Source organism: Rhinoraja longicauda, chromosome 31, assembly GCF_053455715.1.
Source record: "Rhinoraja longicauda isolate Sanriku21f chromosome 31, sRhiLon1.1, whole genome shotgun sequence".
In the NCBI taxonomy this organism is placed as follows: domain Eukaryota; kingdom Metazoa; phylum Chordata; class Chondrichthyes; order Rajiformes; family Arhynchobatidae; genus Rhinoraja; species Rhinoraja longicauda.
The window spans coordinates 6,031,648-6,056,647 of record NC_135983.1 but is presented as its reverse complement, the minus strand read 5'-3'; the positions used below and the strand labels follow the sequence as shown (position 1 = coordinate 6,056,647).

At 40.1% G+C, this 25,000-nt stretch overlaps 1 protein-coding gene across 6 annotated transcripts in view; it reads left to right on the top strand.

The window, feature by feature from the left end:
• Positions 1-25,000, top strand: part of pbx3b (pre-B-cell leukemia homeobox 3b) — a 166,156-nt gene that overhangs the window by 13,225 nt on the left and 127,931 nt on the right. The gene's annotated exons all lie outside the window — the stretch shown is intronic.

Here is a 25,000-nt window from a genome sequence, read left to right as displayed (position 1 = left end):
TGGCAATTTGTTACCATATTTTTAAACCTAGTGTCCTTTAAAAAAAATCAATTATTTTTTAATTATACCATGTTTTTATTTTTCTGTTTCTTGGCCATTTCATCATAAGATTATGCCAAATGAAAGCTTGCAAAAATCAATTTTTCTTCAGACAACATCATTCCAATATTTGTTCCTGCAGAATTTGAGATAAAAACTAGAAGCCTTAATGTTTGTACATGTGGTTTTATCTGTTTTTAAAAAATACTCTGCAGGGGCGAGAATTTGAGTCTGGGGTATTACATGAAGAACTGCCTTTCAGTACAATTTTTCAAGGTATAAAAGAGTAAAAATAAATTTGGTTAGAAATTTCATGTTAGAAACCAAATCAAGTGCAGATGATTTGGAATTGCATTTTTATGAAGTTTTATAGAATAGATTCTGACAGCAGATGTTTTGCTGACACTGAGTATTTTGCTCACTTCAAACTCTCATTCCAGGCCTACTTCTGTCACCATGATTGATTGATTTCATTGTGGACAATGGGCTTCACAACCTGATTTCTCCGCCCCCCCCCCAACACCCCCATCTTTTTTGCCCTTTTCCTGAAATGCCATTAGCTAGAATAGTCTTGACTTCATATAAAAAAATATTCTAAGGTCACTGTTATAGGAACCATTACGGCAGAGCAGATGCAGATTTGCAAATCAGAGATTATATCTTCAGGCATTGCTGTCAAGTGTTATTCAAATAACATCAGCTTCATATTTGAATAACGGCAGACATTTTGAATTAATTAATCAGAGGAGGTAGTCCAAGGCTTTTCTCATTAGTCTTCAGGTCAGGCTAGAAAAGATATATGTGTTGGTGATGATATCCTTGTCTTTAATCGTGATTTATGAAGATTTAGGATTGTGTGTGATTTGTCAAAGGTTCTGAGAAAAGGCTTGTGCATATTTCATTATCTCATCTGTGATTGATTTCAGGATGCTAAAAGATATACCAGTGCTGTTCAGCTGTGTGAGAACCACTGGTAGGCACCACATCCCAGGACTTTTATTCTTATCTCTTATGACTGTCAGAAAAAGCTGTAAACTTTTATTGCCTGCAGTTACATAACCATATTTTAATTAGTGTTGAAACCACTTGCTACTTGCTCATAACAGTAACCACAAAAACCATGTATGCAGGAACCACAATTTTTTTTGTCAGCTATTTGTATCCATACTTCTATGGGGGAAATATATTGAGAGCAGTGTGCTACTTTGTTGTGGTTTTGTTGGTGTAGAAGTGGTGAAGCACCAGTGAATTCATTTACTTTTAGTAACTAGTAGTCTTAACAATAGTTTTTAAAGTAGTTTTTTAAATTTAATATTGACCAATGAAGAAAAAAGCTAAAGTTATTGTACACCCAGGGGATGGACTAAAACTGAATCTAACATGTCTCTATCAGAATCCATTGTTCATGCCAGTGCTTACCACAGCAGCATTAAATGAAAATGGCAAATATCCATTTTTGCTCTGGACATCGCTATAAGAAATAACTGTCTCTCACAACAGAGCCTATCGTATAAAAACAAAAAGGCATGATCAGTATGTCGGCCTGACAGTTAGATCGATGGCTTTTCAGTTAGGTTTCTCTGCTTTAGTAGTTAAAAATTTTGGTTTTATGAAAGCTCGCATTCTCAGCTTATCACAAGTCATCTTTAAAGGAACCAGGTAGAATGACTTAATACTGCTGTACTTGAAAAATACAGTCATAAGCAGGAGTTGACGACATCCTTTTGAGGAGAAACAAACAAGATACTTACAAGCTTATTTTCTTGTGAGACATAAATTATAAATGATAATCCAATAAGTAAACTGGTGCTGTGACATTAATAAACAAGTAATTGTTTAAGAATTATAAAAACAATGCACTGAGGCCATTCAGCTAGTTGTATTTGTGTCAATTAGATTCAATCTTTTCAATAATGTTTCTGCTCTCATTACATTCTGACATTTTTATTCATAGGACCTCATTGTACAATGTGCATCTTTTTTGGCAACTTTACAGAGCATTTTTCACTGTCTGTGCAATTCATTATCACCTGCCCCACAGCCAACAATGGACCATAGTGGGTTCCACCTTTCCTTGATCATTGTTCCTTTTTGTATATCTTTCATTCATTTGCTCTTTGTACTTTCTATATTTCTTGTTTCCCTTTCCCCTGACTCTCAGTCTGAAGGAGGTTCTCGACCCGAAACATCACCTATTCCTTTTCTCCAGAGACCTGCTGAGTCACTCCATCTTTTTGTGTCTATCTTTGGTGTAAACCAGCATCTGCAGTTCCTTCTTGCGTAGTTTTGGTGCTGTCATTTTTCTCAACTGTGCATAATATTTCTTGTCATTGTTTGTTGCTCGCAGTAATTGCTCTCGCATGGTGATGACATTGCTCTGCTGTGTGGCCAATATGAGTTAATTCATTGTTTGTGCACATTTTTAACATTTTTACTTTGAGTCGTTTGGCCATCGTGTTGGGATGGGGCTGACTATGTTTGATATCATGCATTGTTGGAAGAATAGGCATATGACTATGTTGGTCAGCATTCCTGTTTGACAAATGTACTGCCAGATTGCCAGCTAATAATACATTTTAAGTACAGATGGAGAAGGAATTGTTCAGAAGCACAAAAGACTCTCCGACTGCCCTATTTGAAGGAATCATAAACAACTTGCAGGTTCATTGCTGATCGACTTCTCTGGCCTTGCTTTCATTGAACAACTGCTTGATGTTTACTGCACTTCAATTTTTTTTTTACCTCAAGTGGTGTGTCAGATGTTTTAAATTTTATTTTGACTTTAAGGCTTCTGTCATAGCTTTTGCTTTCCTGATTGTATCAGCATATTCAATTTATCTCATGCCAGTGCACCACGAACCCCCTAAACAACAATATTCTGAAGCCTCCCAACCCGAAATGTCATCTATCCATATTCTCCAGCGATACTGTCTGATCTGCTTTGTTACTGTTCTTTTGTGTAAACCAGCATCTGCAGTTCGTTGTTTCTACCAATCTTCACTGTTTTCTTACTATATTTAAAATATATTTTTTGTGTTTCCTACTCAAATGAATGTTTTCTCACAATTTCTGTGGGTGACACAGTGGCGCAGCGGTTAAGTTGCTGCCTTCCAGAGCTAGAGACCCTGTTTGGTTCCTGACTATGGGTGCTGTCTGTAAGGAGTTTGCACGTTCTCCCTGTGACTGTGAGGGTTTTCTCCTGGTGTTCCGGTTTTCTCCCACGCTGCAAAGATGTATAGATTCTTGGCTAATTGGTCTGATATATAAATCTAAAATTGTACCTAGTGTGTGTAGGATAGGGTTAGTGTGCAGGGATCGGTGGTCAGCATGGACTCGGTGCACTTTATCTCTAAAAAAAATCCGCTACCTTGTTGGTTGGCTTAACCGGATTAAATCATTTTGCATCCTTCTCATGACTCACTTTCCAGCATAGTTTTGCAGTATAGGCTTGGACATATGTCGAGCGGCAACAGTGGAATCGTGCATTCTGTTGCTCTAATCATTGACAGTAGATCTATGATTCAGAGCCATCACCACTGCTATGGGGGTGTCTCAGCTGTAAAGATAATCCTCTGCTTGTTCGGTTGCTGAAAACATTCTGCAAGCCCCTTTGACCACTTTGGTCCAAATGAGACTGATCTAATCTCCCATTTAACCATCCATATTTGGATACTTACAGTGCTTCTGTTTTATTGGTGAGTTGCAGTTTCCTGTTGTTGCCAATTTCTCTTGTAAGAGTGTGATAAATGTGGCAGTGACAATGCTTTTGGGTGATGTGTTATTATGTTTGAATAGTTGGCATTGAATACAGGTAGTGGAGTGTTGGTGTGAGAGTTGCAGCAGTGCTGACAGTTGAACAGAATAAATGGAAGGAGTAGGCAACATGGCATGCACTGCCATTCGTCAAGATCATGGCTGATCTTTCACCATAAGTGCAATTTTTGAAGCATCATTCCCATATTCTTTGATTCACTTAATGTCATAAAATCAATTGATCCTTGTTTTGAGTATACATAATTATGACTCTGCCCTTTGAGTTAGAGAATCCTGCTATCTTCTGAATGATTACATTTTTTGTCATATTTCTTGAAATCAAGCACAACACATCCATTAGTTCCTCAGTATTTTTTTTGTGAAGTGTTAGACATGTAAATGTTTGTAATGATGGAGATAATTAGGTAGATGGTAAGTGGTCAGCTCTGGTATGAAATTGTTGCCTGGCTAAGGCCAACTGATCAGCCACATTGAACCCCATCAGAGCCTGATTTATTTTCTTCCCATGCCTGACCCAATTGATTATTGGTATGAGTGTAGCAGCCTGTTTATGTCTGGTCATGCTCGTCAGGTTGTTTTAATCTGGATGAGGTGCTGGGCCAGGTGAGGGCACAACCTGACATGGATCGAAACATTATGTTGAAGTGTGCTCATGTCTGAGCTTGACATGTGGCTGGGTCCCACTGGGCTCTGCTTAGGCACCAGGCTGCAGGTGGTAGTGTGGTTTATAAAGATAATGGAACACTTGATAGCATAGTATATTTGAAATATGTTCACAAACTTTAAACTTGCAGATGAAGCAGTTGAACCTGTAACACTGTATCATGCCCTCATGTTTGAACTTTTGCCACTGGGGCCCAAGACTGTTTAATTGACTATCTTGTGAGTGCCAATCTGCAGGGCCACCTGACCCTTTGAAGAAATAAACATATCTCTTCTTCACTTCCTGCACTCAGGACTCCATTGCAGCATCAGAAATCCTATGTTGTGCCACAAGTAGTCTTATGGTAAATTGTATTCTCCTTGAAGATAATTTCCATCACTGGCATCAACCTTGGTTGTCTTTCACATTAAGATATATGATGGCTTTAAACAGAATGGGTTAGCTTTAACTAATGGAATCAAGGAACTGCAGTTGCTGGATTACAAAGAAAGATAAAGTGCTGGAGTAACTCAGCGGGTCAGACAGCATCAACAGGCGACAAAACCCATCGCTGAGGCTATAATCGTGGATACTGAAATCACTCTAATGATCTGGCAGAATTAATTTGGTGCTGGCCTGTGTTGGGTTGAATAGGCACAGGTTGATTGAGTACTGTGTAGGAAAGAACTGCAGATGGTGGTTTAAATCGAAGGTAGACACAAAATGCTGGAGTAACTCAGCGGGACAGGCAGCAACTCTGGAGAGAAGGAATGGGTGATATTTCGGGTCGAGACCCTTCTTCAGACTGGTTGAGTACTGTGATCCATAATGAAAATGAATATTGGAAGAGAAAGCAACATTTCAGGTTGAAGCCCCTTAGTCAGAACTGGGAAAGAGCGAAAAGCATGTCAAGCTGCAGGAGGATTTATCCTCCCATATTTATCCTCCCACATCCCAAGCTTAGGGTCACCCCTGCAGACTGACCCCAGGTGCTGCTTTCCAGATCTGACAAAGGGTCTTTGAACTGAGCCATTGATGCTTCTCACAGATGCAGTCTGACCTGCTGACTATTTAACATTTTCTGTTTTTATTTTAATTTATAACTTTGGCAGTTTTTTTGATTATCATGAAAGTAAATGTGTTTCTCTAAAATGTATTTCAATAGGTTGAAAACAGGTATTTAATCTTACGATTCACAGAGTGGTTGTGAGCCTTATAATATTATGGCAGTTTCTGAATCCCTTGATTCTAATTACAAATTTGTAACTTTGCTGCTTGACATCCATTCTTCTCCATAAATTTGAGCATGATGAAGTAGCCTGTCACTGGCTGGGGAAGTTGCACTGAGAATAAAATAGAAGTTGAACAATAGTTTTCATCATGCTCATGATGCAATCCTTTGCATGATAGACACAAGTGCAATTGCTCAACTCTTATTTGAACTCTACAATTTGTTGATTCTTCTGCTGTAAGCAAGGAACATGTCAATTGTAGTTTCTTATTCAGGTCTCAATCAGCCAAAATCTTTGGGTTCCTGAAGTTAGCTTTTGTGCAACGTATCTCTGCAATTACGAAGATTTGTCTGTTTTTTACCTCCAGTAATGTTACTGGATTCCAAGTTGACCACAGTTCATCTATTACTGAAACCCTTATACATGCCGTTGCTATCTTCTGGACATAAGGGTTCATTCGTCGCACCATTGCATGCTGTCCTACATGGGATCCCAGGTCAGCAATGTGTTGATTTTACAATGCTTTGAATTCCCCAAATGCATGATAATATCCTCGAGCCCTACAACCCTTGGACATCTGTGACACTCTTATTCTAACCATGAGATTTTTAAGACTACCATTGCTGCATTCTTGCATTCAACTGCCAGGGTCAGAAGATCCACCCTAAATCTCTTGGCTTTCTATCTTGTTTTACTCCAAGAAGTTGTTCAAGTTCAACTTTGACCATTGTTTTGGTCATCTGCTTTGTAAGTAGGTGGTCTCCAATTTTGATTGACAAAGTCAAAAACCTGCAAGTTATCTTGGGTTGCTTGCCATTGGAGAGCAGCTCCTCAAATCCAGATTTTTGTCATTTTGCTTGTGTTTGTATGTGTGAGCTGGGGAAAATATAGTGTGCTCATTATGTTGTCACTCTTGCATTGGAAAAGTCCAATGCAGTTTTGATGATTACCTTACACAATACCTCTTCGATCTGCCAGGATGGTCTGTTTCCATTTGATAATCATTTTAATTGTCCCACGCTGACTTTCACCTCCTAAACTTTTCTAATGAGGCCTAATGTAACCTCGAAGAGCAGTTCTTCGGATTCAGAGTAATACAATAAAAATACGAGTGCAAAACAGCAGAATGGTGCAATGCGAAGTAGTGCAAAAAATATTCAATGGTTCATTGGTACTTTATTGTATACAAAAGTCGACGCCTTTCCAGTGCCATCCTGCACTCATCAAGTTAAAAACATGGCAGTGACGCTGGGATGGGGATGTGAAAGAGTTAATTGGTTCAGGAAACTGATAATGGAGAGCAAAGCTGTTCAATATTTCAGATGACCAGCTTTGGACAATATTTCAGATGACCAGCCTTTCCAGTTTGTGACTGATCTGAGCAGTTCTGCTGCAGGATCATCCATGTATAATATTATTCTGTCGGAAACTATCAGTCTTCTTTTTTGTTTCAGATTTACTGTAACTGCCATGTTCTGCGTCTTGTAGTTCCAACATGTTCTTTTGGTGCGGATTAATCTCCAAACTAGATAACACTGTAAACAATTACTTTATCTTGGCAGTTTTGCTTTCAGCCTTGTCACCCTTTGTTTCCTTTACCCCTCCCTCTGCAGTGTACAGCTAGCTGTCTTATTTTCTCAGTTTTCCAATTCAAATTGTGTGTTATTAATTTGATAGTTCAAATCTATCAACTTCTTAGGCAATAGATTCCTTTTAGAGTTTGTGCTCCAGCTTCATTCACCCTCCCTAGGAGAGGCGTAAGCAGAAAAACTGAAAGAAGAATTCTAGGATAAAAATATTTCTTAGTAAAAATAGAATAAAAATCAAGTTATAATTTGAGACTTTAATTTTAATAATAATGCTTAAATTAAAAGAATTGTGAATATTTTCTCCCGTACTGTTTTTTCAAGAAAGAAACTTATTGGAAAAAAGTTGAATGATATTTTGGGGGTTTGGCAATAGTAGTTGTAAATTTGTTTTCAATTTAAGCAACTGAGGAAAAAGCCACATTGACTATTTTTTACAGCAAATGTGCCAGCAAGTCTCCCATGGTTTGATTTTGTTTGTAATAAGCCTGAAGATGTGGTGTTTTATAATTGTTGGGGCGCTTTATCCATTGAGGTATAACATCAATTAATTCTGTGTGTGAGTCTATGAAAATAATAATGTGCAGTCTTTATATTGTGTTTCTTTCATTTAAAAAAAAAGGATTTTCTTTGGGAATATAGTCGAGGTAAAAGGATCTAAGACAGAATAGCTTACACCTGATTTTGATTCTTATATTCCGTACAAATGCTAGTCAATCTTCCTTGGGGTAGAACATGGAGGTTTTGAGTTGAGGGTAGCTGTTGCAACAGCATTGGAAGATGAGCAACTGAAACTGTGAGGCCTAAAATCGTCCCCATTTTAGATACGTTACATGTTTCTATTTTGAAAGCCTGTGGGAGCATTTAAAATGGAAATTGCTTATGTAAGCTTGTTCTGACTACATTGCATTCACTTGCTGAGGGTGATGCAGTGCTCCAGCTTGGTTATGTGTGTGGCTCACACAGGCTTATTTCAGATTATTTAAAACAAAGTTGAAACTCTGGAACTACTTCCATAATAGATTTTATTGGTCATATATGTCATATTTTATAATTGTTTTTTATCTCGTACATTTTAAAATCTAATGGCCGTACAAGTTGTATCTGTTGGTAATAGATAACTAGCATTTTGCAGTTTGGGAAAATTTGATTGAATCAGCTTTCTGGGTGCTTCTGGGCAATGGAAGGGAATCCTGAGGTCGGAGAATGGTTGAGGGTGCAAAACCACAGCAAGTTTTCGCTAAAGTAGAAAGAGCTGGCAATGTGAGCAGCAATGCAATGTTGAAATGTTATTACGGGTATTTACATTCTCCAATGTGAAAGATTTTTTGATTGAAGACATTTCAAGTTTTGACTGTTTCCTTCTAGAGTGCTTGACTTCTTGGTGTCATGTATGTGGCACATTTTTGACAACTTTTCTATTGTGAATACAGATGTAAACACAATATTTCAGTGTTCAAACGTGTTTCCAAGATTCTTTAATTTTTTTTGTGATCTCTTTCCCTTTTAGTTTTTCTTGGAAAAATATTTATTTGTCTAAATACTAATATTGCCATGATAAAATTAAATTCACAGTAATTTTGGTTAATTTCTTTTAAAAATGTGCTATTTTAATGCTATTTCATTCAGACCAAGAGTGTTGTTCAGTTTGTAAACACAAAGTTCATTTAATCTCTAATGTTGCGTAACTACTGTTGGCAACAAACAGTGTTTTTCTTTGGCAAAAAATAAAGTGCTGGAGGAAGTCAGCGAGTCAGACAGTATCTGTGGAAGGAAATGGAGAGATGACGTTTTGGGTCAAAGCTCTCCTTGAGATCTTTTATCAATCATCTGTCCGTTCCCTCCACAGATGCAGCCTGACCTACTGAGTATTTCCAGCACTGTTTTTCACTCAAGATTCCAGCATCAATAGTCTCTTGTGTCATTGTAGTGATTTTTTTAGTTTTTCCATTTCTGTTACAAAGAGTTTTTTAAACTGAGTACTTTCCGAGTGTCAAACATGTAAATTTTTGTATGCTAATTTAAATGAGGTAGCAAAATAGGCTTGCTTTTGGGAAGTGGATGGCAGTGAGAGAAAGAACAATTGTCCGAGAGTTATAGTGAGGAGATTGAGTGTCCATACTTAATGTTACTTTTCAAATGAAGTCACATTTTTAAAGAAGGCTAATTATTTCACCAGTTAAAAATGGTTAGTGCCTATTCATTGTACCTGGGTGCCAGCAAGGGTAAATTCAATAATCTACAGTGGATAATCAACTTGTGCCAATTCAGTGCTACCATGTTTGTGCAATTTGCCGATTATAATAACTGCGGAATCCAATCAGTGCCGATTGTGCTGTTGATTGATTGAGCATTTCAGTGGGACACTAATTTTGAATGTTCACAGCAGCTAAAGATGGCTTTGCCAATGTCTTTTCATGGTTGGCTTGTGAGGAATAATTTGTTAATGGATTTGAAGATACCTGTTGAGAACCAATCCTGAATTTTCAACTTCTATTCAAATTGGGATCTATGTTTCTGAGTGGAATCAGTAGTGTGGTTTGCTGTTATGGTGAATAAGATGCAATTTCTGCCATTAGTGCTTTCCACATGAATTTCATCAGCATGTTCAAATGCTGAGGTTGTTGCAGAAGGCTCTCTGACAATCTGACCAATGGCTTCTCAAGAATTGGTGTCGACATGCCACTTGGTGGTATTGCAAGGACTTTCTTGAAAGGCTTTATTTAATGTATAGCGCATGTGTCATGACAATGAATCTGAGTTTAAGTTTTGCTTCAGCAGCCTGGAATTAGACATCCATGTGATATGGTTGAACTAAAAATGTTGCTGGCAGAAGTTCATACATGAGTTTTATGTTCAATTGGGAAAGAACGCCATTGTTGGTTCATTGAGTACTTGTGTAGTTTTTCACAAAATGTCATGTTTGTTCCTCATTAACTTGTGAGACCTCCCATATAATGTTCTTCTCTCATCTTTGTAGAGTAAGGAATGGGCCAACACTACTGGATAAAACAAATTTGGTTTTCAATCTAATGATGCAGCTGTTTTAAGAACCCATTACTCTGGCGGCTAAACTTCTTTTTGGGGCGATGTTGAAGTTCTGAGAGAAGTTGATAAAATTATGAGAGGCATTAATGGAACAGACTTGATTGTCTTAATTTGAAGGTGGAAATTTTAAATACTGGAGGGCATAGCTCTAAGGTGAGAGTGGCGAAATTTAGAAGAAATATTCAGGGCAAATTTCTTATACGGAGAGTGGTGGGTGCCTGCAATGTGCTGCCGGGGTGGTGGTGGACATAGATACAAGAGTGGCATTTAGATGGACATATGAATATGAAGGAAATGGAGGAATATGGAGCTCATTTGGCAGGAGATTAGGTTAAATCAGTGTTATGTTCGACGCAGATATTCTGGGTTGAATGGCCTGTTCCTACACTACTGTTGTATGTTCTTCACCCAATGTCACGCATTTGATTATAAATAGCTTTCTTGGTTTTTATAAACCTGCACTGCTGGAACAGGTTGCTGCCTGTAAGGGACTTGTTAATGTAAATCCATAGTCACCTGTGCGTTTAGTGATAATTATTATGTTTTTCTATATGCCTCAGCAACTTTTGTCTATGGTTGCATATCCAACTGAGCAAACATTATTTGTTGTATTTGAATATTGGGGTGATTTTGGTTTAATTTGCCTAACATCTGTTTACTGGGCTCCATTTCCAATTCAATAGCAAACAATTCTGAACAGAGTAATTGGGGTTGACACAGCCTTGCTAGAACCTTTATAAGTAAGCAACATGGTGCTGCTAAGCTGAATCCCTTTAAGGGAATTTTTTTGTGACTGCTGTTGGTGCTGGTAGTCGTGCTACCAATTAACCTCTTCTGGGATATTGCAGTGCCATACACATTCCAAGAGTTCAGCTGCTGTGCTTTTGGTGTAGGACGGGGAATGTAGGAAGCATAGCTTTCCACAAAAGATCACCCACAAATAAGTAGTGAGAGCAGGTAACACTGTCGGTTCCATAAAGGAGGCCCAAGACGAGTACGGTGACCAACCTCAATGACTTCCATCCGGTGGCACTAATGTACGTGCTGATGAAGTGTTTTGAAAGGTTGGTTATGGCGCATATCAATTCCTCCCTTTACAAGAACCTGGGCCCACTTCAATTTGCTGACAGCCACAATAGATCAACGGGGAGGCGATCTCGCTTACTCTCCACTCTGCCCGAGACCACTTGGACATTAAAAACACATATGTCAGGCTGTTTATCGACTTTGGCTCGGAGTTCAATATCATCATTTCCTCCAAGGTTATCAAGCTCGGGGATCTGGGTCTCTGTGCATCCCTATGCATCTGGATCTTCGACTTCCTCATCAACAAGACCACAATCAGCAACAACACTGCCTCTTCGATAAACACCAGCTCACCCTCTGCTCTACTCACTTTTTACCCATGACTGTGCATCCAGATGCAGTTCCATCTCCATCATTAAATCTGTCGACAATGCTACCATTGTAGGATGAATTACTGGTAATGATGGGTCACAGTATAGGAGGGCGATCGATCGTCTGATTGAATGGTGCGAGGGCAACGACTTGCTCTCATCAGCAAGACCAAGGAGCTGATTGTTAACTTTAAAAAAGGGAAGCCGAGGATGGAACACTCGGAAATGCCTGATTGGCATATTCATTGAAATGCAAGCATTGGGAAGCCAACATTTCCTCTAAACAAACACAGAAAAGACAAAATAACCCAAAATTTGAGTGCTGCTATTAAGGCTGAGACTGCTGCCAGGCAAATTCAGCATTTTCTCAAAGTGATTGAAGATGATAGTGTATAAAGGATCTGAAAGTAGATCCCTGCTGTCTGGAGCACAAGGACAGGTAAAAGAACATGTGGAAAAGAAATAAAAGAAATTTCAGGTGGTGGTAGAAACAGTCACAATGCATTATCAGAGTTTCAGTCATAGTTGTTCAATGCCATGGGCAGTCGATTAATTGAACTTTTAGGGGATTAGTTGATCCCCATGTCTCATTATGTGGTCATCAGTATTATATTTTCAGATATTTCAACCATTGTTACACTTAATCTCTTGTATCAGCCATTGTTTATTTGACTTCCTATCTTCTCCATGTATCCCTTTAAGTTGACTCAAATCAAATCAACTCGAAGTTGACTCAAATCCTTCCATACTGTGACCCAACTGTCTCCTGTTATCGTCCTTTGCTCCCTCTTTCTGTTATTGGTTCCTATTCAAATCCTACATTTCCTATTTTGTTTGTTTCCCTTCAGTCTTTCAATTGCCGTAAGATAACACTAAGGCGACTTACTGACAGGCCAGGCATGAACAGATGAAATCTAGCAACAAAATAGACAATGTTGTTATGTAATACAAGTTAGAAAATGTTGGTTTAATTCCCTTATTTTAACTGCAAGTTAGATTTGGTGGTTAACATAGACACACGGTAAAATCACTAGTTTCCCATGGTCATATTAAAATCTCAAAGATCAAATAGAAGATTTGAATCTTGTATAAACTGCACATGTTTTAAATCTAAAATAATCAAAAAATGCTGAAAACGTGCAGCTGTTTGTACAGCATCAGCGGAAGGAGAAATGGAATATATGTTTCAAGCCATAGGTTTAAATCTGTCGGCAATCAATCTAGTAGAGATGGTAAGAAAAGCTTTTACCCCAAAATTCTCTGCACCAGGGGAAAAAAAAGTAGTTGAAGCTGATGCAATTTTTAAAAAAATCAGTATTTCAGTTTAGTTCAGTACACTTTGTAACGTAATTCAGATCTCCAAGTTTCTCCCATCTGTCCACTTCAAATCCATCTCTGGATAAGTGACGAAAGCGCTTGGAGTGCTACATCTGACATGATGCTCTTCAGAACCTGTACAGTGCTCAACAATGATGTGTGTCTGATGTTTAAGCAGAGTGAAAGGAAGTTGTCATTTTCATCTGTTTTATCATAAAAATAGCAAGCAGAGAATTGAGGAGTCTCATTCCTGAATATTTCAGTGATGAGTTTTATGCCTTAATCATAATCATGATCATTATCATACTTTATTAGCCAAGTATGTTTTGCAACATACGAGGAATTTGATTTGCCACATAGTCATACCAATAAAAAGCAACAAAACACACAAAATACATTTTAACATAAACATCCACCACAGTGACTCCACATTCGTCACTGTGATGGAAGGCAACAAAAAAAAAGTTCAATCTCTTCCCTTCTTTGTTCTCCCGCAGTCGGGGGCCTTAAGCCTTCCGTTGACGGGACGATCTTGGTTCCCGTAGCCGGCAGTCGGGCCCTATGCATCGGGGTGATCAGGCTTAAGTCATACATTGTGCAACATTGGACCATGCAGCCATCAAAAGAATTGGAAAGACGATATCCGGCATTCTGACATTGCTCGTATCGCGCAAGTTTACTAATTCCCTAACAACTCAGCCATAGTCTTTCCCTGGCCATTGGAAAAATTATACAGATAGAGTTTAAATGGTGACATTTTGGAAATGCCCTTGAATGTATTGTTCGTATCTATTTGTTCTTTGGGAATCATGCTTTTATCATTTGTGGAGGTGTATTGGTATATCTGCGACTTCCCCATTTCCAGTGTTCAGTGTGGTTTATGACAATGAGGGGTGAAGACAATAATTGATAGCTAATTAATTTTTCCTCCACAGAATATTTTTGTGATCATCAGTGCAGGGAATGTCAAGTCCCAATGAATGGAACACTTTCAACCTGGATCTCTGAGTGCTAGACTTGAAAATCTTAGGGCAGGTTTCGTATGCTGAAAGCAGTTTCTTCTGATTCATCTTGAAACGAGAAAAATATTGTCTCTTATCATAGCATGAATTTGTAGTTGCATTTATGAATATTTGTAAACCATTTTCCTTATATACTTTGTGAAAAGTCTGCGTGTGTGAATAGATAGTGTTATGGTTGGAGCTACCAATGACGCCGTGACGGTTAATGTGGTTCATTGTTTCTCATGCATAAAGACTTTCTCCACTGTATGACGTTCATTCTTTTCATAATCAACTTTAGTGAGTTTCATCATCTCATTGTTTCAATTGTTTTTGTCATGACTGTTACATATTTGCGGATATGGACTCGGCCCAGGCGAAGGCGACTAGCACTCAATGCACTGTATAGATTTGTTAAAAAGTACAGGTGAATAGTTGCTTTGACTGAAAAGGCTTTTTGAAGTTTTTGGGTGGTGAGGAGTGAAGCGTAGGTTTGGTATCTCCTGCCATGGGATTAATGCAAGGGTGAAACTAGAGGTGGCAAAGTGGACATTCTCTTCAGAATACTGAGAACAGAGGAAAACAAGTCTGGTGGTGGAATCTTGCTGAAGGTGGTGCAAACTATGGGGGGGAATTTTTTGAAAATGTGGGCTTGTGTGGTGAATTGTGAGTATTTGTACCACTTTGCGTGCTCTGGCTGTGAGATAATGGCATGAGAGCAGATGTGCAGGAAATCAAAGAGAACAGTTGAGAGCACAGTCAGCTGTCTAAACAGTGGTTAACCATAATACAATTTAGAGAAAAGGAAAACATCTCAAAGACACTGATTCTGTTTTGTGACAACGTTTTGTGATCGATACTAATTCAATGGAAAAACCCGGTGAATGGAATGGGGTCCTAATGTGAAGCGGGGATGGGATCCTTGTGAGAAGATGCATAATTGAAGTAACTGCAACTGAAGTAACTAATGAGTCTCCGAGCTTGTAATGGATATTATTTGCTAAACCTATTTCTGCGATGGAGATAGAGAAGTCAAGAAAAGATGAAGGGAAGAATCCGATACCTATGGACTAAGTGAAGGAGAAATAGTCAGCAAAGGAAAAGACATTTTTGACATTTGCATGCACGAAACACCACTAATTTGGTCATTAATGTTATGGATAAAGAGCTGAGGAGGAGGCTTGGATGGGATTGAAACCAGGACTCTTTCACATAGCCCATGAAAAGATGGACATAGCTGGGGTTCACATAAGTTGCCCTGCTGTACGTTTGACTTGGAGACAGTTAGTGAGAGAAAGAATTCAATTCAAGAATATGTTCAGCCGGGGGGAATTAGTAATGTTTGGGAAGCAGGTTAGACTTCTGTTAAAGTGCCATTTGCAACTGAAAGCACAAGTTTTCTCACACTTGTAGTTTTGATGAAATACCATTGACTTTTTCTGCACAGTTGCTAACTGACCTGAGTAGTTTTCAGCATCTGCACTTTTTCCCCTGTATTAGATGATGATGGTTAAAAGTTTGTTTGGGCGTATTCTGTTCTTGGCTTCCAGTCCTCTCAGCATTAAAATAGTGGATTGGATTGACGTATGTTGCAAATTGGGATGAAACATGTGTTGTTTTCCTCAATTCCTGACTAATTTTGGTGATGTGACCTTGTGGTGAACTCGGTGAGGTCTTCTGCCTGGCCCCTGCTGGTGTCAATGTCATCCTCTTTGATTCACAGGTGATTGAGATGGAAACCCATGGTGACGTTTCTTAGTGTTTTCTTGGTGGGGCTGGCTGCATACATACCCGTCAACTGCAAAGTAGGACATGGATGAGAAATGTCACTAGAGTTTCCGTTATAATCATTTGGAGGAAGCAGGAATGTGAGAAATTTAATTTAAAAAAAGGGCCAGAATGTTTTTTTTTATTGCTTGTCCAAAATATTTTTGCCTTGACAGCTGGTAATTTGGGCAATTATATGGGCATACTTTGTTTAAAATAAATTCATTCTCCCTCCCCCATGCTGAGACCCAGCATCTCTGGAGAGAGAAAGAGAGCTGACGCTTCAGTTCCATGTCCTTTGATTGTGTGCTGTTTGATCTGCTGAATATTTCTGACATATGGTTTTGCTTCAGCTTTTCAGCCTCATGGTAGCTTGCCTATATATCATTGGTTAGGAAAGTTTCATTATAACTTTTAATTAAGATGCTGTGATGAACTTTATTACTTTTGGGTCTGGTACAATGTGGACTTGGGTTATAGTGGGATGGCCATCTCATTCTGGTCTGAAATAAGATAACTTATGCTTTAGTGTGTGGACTTTGACACATCTAATTGGTTTGCCTTTTGGAAGATTATAAAAATAGTTTTGGGCGGGCACATGGAATTACAACATTTTGTGCACTTAGCAAGGGGTTTGATTGTTAGAGTCATTTTATCAAAGGACAAGAATATTGGGGGGTTTGATGGGGGGAAAAAAGACAAAACTGCTTTAAAAAATGTCCAATGTTGAAGCAAAATGAATGACATGCAGTCTTGAAATTTTTTCACATCTGGTTACTTCACAATGAATAATTTTCCTCAGTATTCTAAAGCTAGAGGAGCAGATTAAGTTAGACTGGAACAATGGACGACAGGGACTGATTTTCAAGTAAAGCAAGTTGATAAAAGGCTGTATTGTTGTTGATCTCCTTGGTGAAACACAGTTGGACCTTAAATAATGAAGCAAGATTATATATATAAGGGTCTCGACCCGAAACGTCACCCATTCCTTCTCTCCCGAGATGCTGCCTGACCTGCTGAGTTACTCCAGCATTTTGTGAATAAATACCTTCGATTTGTACCAGCATCTGCAGTTATTTTCGTGTGTGTGTGTGGTGTGTTGTGTTGTGTGTGTTGTGTTGTGTGTGTGTGTGTGTCATTTTTTTTGGAGTTTGTGACTTAATTTAAATGCAGACTTTGTTCAAGGAAGTAAAGAAGCAGAATCTGACTGAAGAAATATACAATTGCATTTTGAAGTACATTAAGAAACTTGCTGCACATGCTGACAAGTGGTGAGGCTGGAATTCAAGAATGGGGCTGAAAGTATTACAGCTGTATAGCTGTGTATTTTAAGATTATAGAATATCAAATGTAGATCATTGATCAGTACAACACAGAAACAGGCCCTTTTACTTACAATGTACGTGCCGATTATTATGCCAGGCTAAACTAATTTCCTCTACTGCACGTTTTCCATATTCCTCCATTCCCCTGTATATCCATGTACCTATTTAAAAGCCTATTAAATGCCACTATCATATCTCCCTCAATCAACTCTCGTGGCAATGTGTTCTGGACACCCAGCCATTTTCTCTGTGTAAAACAAAAACCTGCCCCACACATCTATATACTAAAACTCTTGTTTGTTTGTTTGTTTGTTCCTGAACTTCAGCCAAAACGGTACATGATAACGCAATAATTTTAAGCCCACCTTACTCACCGTCGTCCCTTTGGTGCTAATGGAAGAAGTTTAAGTGAAATCGGTGTTATATTTTTAAAGTTATTTACATTTTAAAGTTTAAATCTATCTCCTGGGGGAAGGGGGGAGGGAGGGAGTGAGGGGGAGGAGGGAGGATAAGGGGGGTTGAGGGAGATGGAGTGGGGGGGAGGAGAAGGGGGAGAGGGGGAGAGGGAGAAGGTGCTGCACCAATGCAGGAGAGGTTTAGGCCCAACGGGTCCATTTGGTCTAGTATACTTTAAAATGTGCCCGTCTCAGCTTAAAGCTATGCCCTTCCGTTATCAGGCTTCTGAACGGTCCTTCCATAAGGTAGATTCACCTCTATCCCAATGAGGACACTGGACTTTATCAAAGGAACTTATGTGCTACTATCTTCAGAACTGTATTCTGCACTCTGTATCTTCCCCTTTGCTCTTTCTATAGTATTTGAGTTTGAACTGATTGTATCTATGTATGGTATAGCACCTGATAAGGCGCTATATAAAATAAATCCTTATTATTATTATATCTTTAGACTTTAGAGGTACAGGCCCTTCGTCCCACCGAGTCTGTGCCAACTAGAAATCACCCCGTACACTAGCACTATCCTGCAAACTAGGGGCAATTTACAATTTTTACCAAAGCCAATTAACCTACAAACCTATATGTCTTTGGAGTGTGGGAGGAAACTGGAGCACCTGGTGAAAACCCACGCAATCACAGGGAGAATTAAAAAAACTCCGTAAGTATGGCACCCGTAGTCCGGATCGATCCTGGATCTCTGTGAAGGAAAGAACTGCAGATGCTGGTTTAATTTGAAGGTAGACACAAAATGTTGGAATAACTCAGCGGGACAGGCAGCATCTATGGAGAGAAGGAATGGGTGACGTTTCGGGTCGAGATCCTTCATCAGACTGATCTCTAACGCTATTAAGGCAACAACTACTGTTGGCATGGATAAGGTAGAGTTTCTCTACTCTGATAATATGAAGTGATTCAGCTGAGAGAAATTGCTTTAAAAAAAAGTTAAGTTGAGTTGATAAGCAATGGAACATGATTAAAATGAAAATACCTAGCAAAGTATTCTTCCTGACAGATAAATACACAAATTTCAACTTTGAATTGGAAAAACAGCTGACGTAGGAATATGGAGAAATTGCTAAAATGAGTTTGGAACGGTTGGATACTATCTATAACAAATAAAATAATTGAATCTATTCAAAAGGGGATTACTCTCCTCTGCTTAGTTTCTGAGCAGTTACTTACTGCCTCTTGTGTTTCAAAAATTCACATTCTGGCTCCTCCATTGAGATTTAAATTTGAGTCCTGCTCGAGAATCCTTTTATATACACTAGAACTAATGGTATACTATCAATTACATTTGGATGATAAGAACCACAGTCGCAGTTTATGGAACAATTCTAGTAATCTCTTGTACATTCAGTCCTCCAGGTAAAATTTAATAATTTCATCCATGCTCTCTTGAGTGATAAACAGTGGCCTGTTTTTAATTATAGTAGGTAGAAGATATCTTGTATCTTGTGCTCATCACTTCCGAAGAGTCCACCAGGGACTATGCTGGAAGTTGACGAGAGTGGGTCTGGCCTAGCGGGGGATGTGCTGTCTGGGGCCTGGATGGAGGTCTTGATTCACCCCTCTTTACACAAGCTGGTGATTGCGGATTCCTCCGGAGACACCATATCGTTGCCCAGCTTAGTGAGGACACCCGATCAGCACAGCCCGCAGCAGCCCAGAACTCCTGGCCTCAAGTGATCCTCGAGCCTCCGCCACCGAACAGGCGGATTACAGGCGCGCGCCACCATGCCCGGCTATTTAATGTAAATCTTGGACATCCCCAAGTTGATTGGAAAATAGTCCGTGTTGTTCCTTTGTTTAAGAAAGACAACCAGGACAAACCAGGAAATTCTATGTTTGTGAACCTTGCATCAGTGCGAGAGATATTGGAGAAGATCCTTTGGGTTCGGATTTATTTGCATTAAGAAAGCCTGGGACTTGTTAAGGAGAGTCAGCATGACCTTTGTTTGTGGGTGGCCTCTCACAAATTGGATTGAGTTTTTTGAGGAGACAACGAAGATGATTGCAGGTGGTGCAGTGGATGTTGTCTGCATGGACTTTAAAGCATTTTTTTAGTAAAGCACCATTTGTAATGTACGTCAGTCTGTTTCAATAAAATGGCATGAATGGATATGGGAGACAACTCGGTATGTTTGTGAATTACTCTAAGATAGACAGAGTTGTTGATAATGTGCAAAATAGTAAGCTGGACAGAGATATTGATGTGTTGGTGCAATGGACTAAAGTATGGCAGTTGAAGTTTAATCTGATCTAATCATGATGAAAGAATGGGTCAACTGGGCTTGTATTCACAGGAATTTAGAAGGATGAGAGGGGATCTTATAGAAACATATAACATTCTTAAGGGAGTGGACAGATTAGATGCAGGAAAAATGTTCCCCATGTTGGGAGAGTCCAGAACCAGGGGTCGCAGTTTAAGAATAAGGAGTAGGCCATTTAGGACGGAGATGAGGAAAATTTTTTCACCCAGAGAGTTGTGAATCTGTGGAATTCTCTGCCACAGAAGGCAGTGGGGGCCAATTCGCTGGATGTTTTCAAGAGAGAGTTAGATTTAGCTCTTGGGGCTGAGAATTAAGGGATATGGGGGAAAAAGCGGGAACGGGGAACTGATTTTGGATGATCAGCCATGATTATATTGAATGGCGGTGCTGGCTCGATGGGCCGAATGCCCTATTCCACCTATTTGCAATGTTTCTAATCCAGACAAATGTCAGGTGATGCATTTTGGGAGTACTAATTAGGTTATGGATTGTATGTGAATGTTACGGTCTTAGAATATTGAGGAACAAAGAGATTTTGGAGTCGAAGTCCATAAATTTTGAAGGTAGCTGATGTGATTAGGAAGGCATGCAGGATACTGGCCTTCATTATTTAAGGCATCAAATGCAGAAGTAGACACAAAATGCTGGTGCAAGACAGAGGGTGAGACAACATCTCTGGAGAAATGGATAGGCGACGTTTCAGGTTGGGATCCTTCTTCAGACTCTGGAAGGGTCCCCTTATCTGAAATATCACCTATCCTTTTTCTCTAGAGATGCTGCCTGACCTGCTGAGTTTCACCAGCATTTTATGTCTATCTTTGAAATAAACCACCATCTGCAGTTCATTTTTTATTAAAACATAGGTAGGGTGGTAAGGCTGCAACTTTATGAAGCATTGGTCAGACTACGGCTGTTTCGGTCATCATGCGGGCAGGATAAGACAGCACAAATTTTTGCCTTGGATGAAGCATTTCAGTTCCATAGAGAAGCTGAAGAAACTAGGTCTGTCCACCCTGGAGCTAAGAGGGGGCATTGTTGCAGTATGCAAAATTGAGGGTAGACGGCAGGTCACATTTCACCATATCAGTTGTAGTTAAAATAGAGAACATTGATTTTGCATAAGGGGGAGAAAATTAAGAAGAGATATTGGGGACCACTGACATCCAAAGAGGCAAGAACCTGGAGGGCACTGCATGAAGGAGTGGGTGAAGCTGGGTTACCGACAGCATTTAAGAAGTGTCCAAACTTGAATTTCCTATGAATTGAAGACTAGGGGGCAAGTGTTGTGAGATGGGATTGGTACAGATGGTTGATGTGGATGATTTGGGCTGATTGGTCAGTTTCCTTGCTGTATGATACAGTGTCTCTATGACTTTATTTGACATGGTCCCTCATGGTAGGCTAGTCCAGGGGATCAAATCGCATGGGATCCTCGGTGAGTTGGTAAATTGGCTCCAATTTTGGGTAGGATAAAGAAGACAGACTTTGGTGGTAAAAGGGTTGCTTTTCTGACAAGGTCTACGATCTGCAATGCAAGGATTAATACTTCGACATGTATTGTTTGCAATATATTTAAATGATTGAGATGAAACTGTACGTGGCCTGATATTAAGTTTGCAGGAGATACGAAAATTGGTGAAGTTGTGTGCAGCAATGAAGATTGTCAAAGAACAAAGCAGAATATAGATCTGTTGTAGATATGGGTGGAGAAATGGCAGATGGAGTTTAATATGGACAAGTGTGGGTGATGCATTTTGAGACCTCAATTGCAAGACAAAAGTGTACATTAAATGGTAGGACCTTTTGGAGTATAAATGTTCAGGACCCTTTCAGGTGCAAGTCCATAGCTTCCTGTAGGTAACAATGCAAGTGGATAGAATGGTAAAGAAGGTGTATAACATGTGGAAACAAAGAACTGCAGATGCTGATTAATACATACAAGGACACAAAGTGCTGGAGTAACTCAGCAAATCAGGCAGCATCCCTGAACAACATGGATAGGTGACGTTTTGGGTCACCTATCCATGTTTTCTAGGGATGCTACCTAACTTGCTGAGTTACTCCAGCACTTTGTGTCCCAAAGGTATATAACATGTTTGCCTTCATCAGTCTCTGCAATTAGTATAAAAGTGAAAGTGTAAGAGTAAGGATGTCATCTTGCAAGTTAAGCCATGTTTGGAGTTTTGCATGTACTGCTGGTTGCCCATTGCTGGAAGCCCATGGCACTGACATCACACCTGATCAAGACACTGGAGCGTCAGGTCCTCGCCCATCTCCGCACCCTGGTTCGACCATCAATGGATCAACTGCAGTTCGCCTACCAGACTCGCATCGGGGTGGAGGACGCCATCATCTACCTATGGAACAGAGCTCTTTCACACCTGGAGAAGCCGGATAGCACAGTGAGAATCATGTTTGATTTCTCCAGTGCATTCAACACCATCCAACCGGGGCTTCCGGGGGAGGGGGGGGAGGGGGGCAAACTGGAGCGCACAGGAGTGGATCACCACCTCACATCCTGGATTCTGGACTACCTCACCAACCGACCACAGTATGTGAGGACAAAGGACCTGGTCTCGGACAGGGTGGTCTGCAGCACTGGGGTTCCGCAGGGAACAGTGCTAGCTCCATTCTTGTTCACCCTGTACACTGCGGACTTCAGGCACAGCTCTGCAGACTCCTATCTACAGAAGTTCTCTGACGACTCTGTCATCGTCGGCTTCATCACGGGCGACGAGGACAGGGCATACAGAGAACTGATCACGGAGTTTGTGGACTGGTGACAGCGGAACTGCCTCGGATCAACCGATGCAACCACCATGTTGTAGAAGGTCCTCCCGGGGAAAACCAGGGAGATGGTGGTAGATTTCCGCAGGCACAGCCAGGTCCCCCCGACACCGGTGAACATCCAGGGAATGGACATCGAGAGGGTAGATTCTTATAAGTACCTGGGTGTCCACCTGAACAATAAACTGGACTGGACTGAAAACACCGATGCGCTATACAGAAAGGGCCAGAGCAGACTTTATCTGCTAAGGAGAGTCAGGTCCTTTGGAGTGCAGGGGGACTCCTAAGGACCTTGTACAACACGGTGGTTGCATCGGCCATTTTCTATGGAGTGGTCTGCTGAGGCAGCAGCATCTCAGGAGGGGAAGAGACTCGACAAGCTGGTCAGGAAGGCCAGCTCTGTCCTGGGTTGCCCCCTCGACTCAGTGCAGGTGGTGGGAGAGAGGAGGATGATGGCAAAGCTAACATCGCTGCTGGACAACAACTCCCACCCCATGCACGACACTGTCACTGCACTGAGTAGCTCCTTCAGTGACAGACTCCTTCACCCAAGTGCGTGAAGAAGAGATATAGGAGGTCCTTCCTTCCTGCTGCTGTGAGACTGCACAACCAGCACTGCTCCCAGCAGATGAGTCAACAATAACAGCTAAGAACACACAGAAAACTGATGACAATTTATGTATCTTTTATTTATAATGAATGATCTCTTGCTATCCACTTTGCTGCTGTAACACTAAATTTCCCCGGTGTGGGACGAATAAAGGAATATTATATTATTATTATTATTATGAAGGATGTGGAAGCTTTGGAGAGGGTGCAGAGGAGGTTTGCCAGAATGTTGCCTGGATTAGAGGGTATTGGTGGTAAGGAGAAGTTGGACAAACTTGGTTTGTTTTCTCTTGAGTGAGGGAGGCTGAGGGGAGACTTGATAGTAGTGTATAAAATTTTGAGATGCCTAGATAGAATAGACGATCAGAATCTTTTCCCCAGGGTGCAAATGTCAAAGACTAGAAGGCATAGTTTTAAGGTCAGAGGGAAAACATTCGATGGAGATGTATGGGGAAAGTTTTTTGACACACAGTGGTGGTTGCCTGGGTGAGAGAGTGGTGGTGATGGAAGCAGATCTGATCATGGTGTTTAAGAGGCTCTTAGATGGGCACATGGATATGCAGGGGAATGGGTAGATATGGATCACATGCAGACAGAAAAGATTAGTTTAATTTGGCATAATCTTCAGCAGAGACATTCCGATGTGCTTGCTCCTGTGCTGTACTGTTCTATAATATTTATTATCAGCAGAAAGACGAAAAAATGGTTTAAAATATAAACGCTTTTGGTTTACGTGTATGTAGTTCAATACTTATTCAGAATTCATTAATTTGTAGAAAGAATCTACATTTTAAATATATAGTAGGTCAGATTGAACAGTCGGTAAGCAGCTTGTACAGTGCTGGGAGGCAGGTTTACAGATGGATCCTCCATATCAACAAGGTTATCTTGTGCTTATAGCAGGAGGAGGCATTGAATGAAGGCAAGGCATTGCTTGCAAAGAAGGGTAAAATAATTGAAGGATTAAATGGATAAATGAAGTGCACAGGGTGTTTCTGCACCTTGACTGCTGGCCTGAGAGGGGCCATATATTGAAGTTGTGAACAGGTCTGGTCTTGGCATTCATTTAAACTTTGTAACTAATTTTAAAATGTTGCGTGCTTTCTTGGCATTTTTTCTGCAGAGAGCTATAAAATAGTTTATGTTGTACGAGTTAGACATGATTTTTCCACATTGTCAAAGCAAACATTTTATCCATCTAATTTCTGAAATTTATGTTAGTTATGTTAGTTAGGAGTGGATTTTCTCGTGTCTTGTAAAATGTGTGATGTGAAGATAATATTTTATTTGAGAGACATGCATTGTGATGGCATTTTGACACTGGCAAACTGTGTCAATGTCCTTTGCTGATGGAAACCCATTGTGCTGCAGGATTTTAGTTGTCAGCATGCCATGGTTAGGGAGACATAGTCATGCTGCAACATCTGTGGAACATGCACAGAAAAAAGATCATTAAAACGTGTCAGTGTTCTCACTCCCAACCTGTGGCATCTGGCAGCACAAAAGTATTGCAGAACTTGTTGGCACCTTAGTGTAAAGCGTCTAGTATGCTGGTATTGTGACAGCGCATCAAAATAAATTGCTGTCAACAGGCCAAAACACAACTGCAACGCTTTTGCCTGACGTGTGAAGACTTAGACAGGCTGTCTTGACAAGATGTGGTGGTGCACCTACAAGTGATTGGCTACAGTGATAAGAATCTGATTTATCTGACCTAACAATGAAGTTAGAACATCTATTGTAGTCG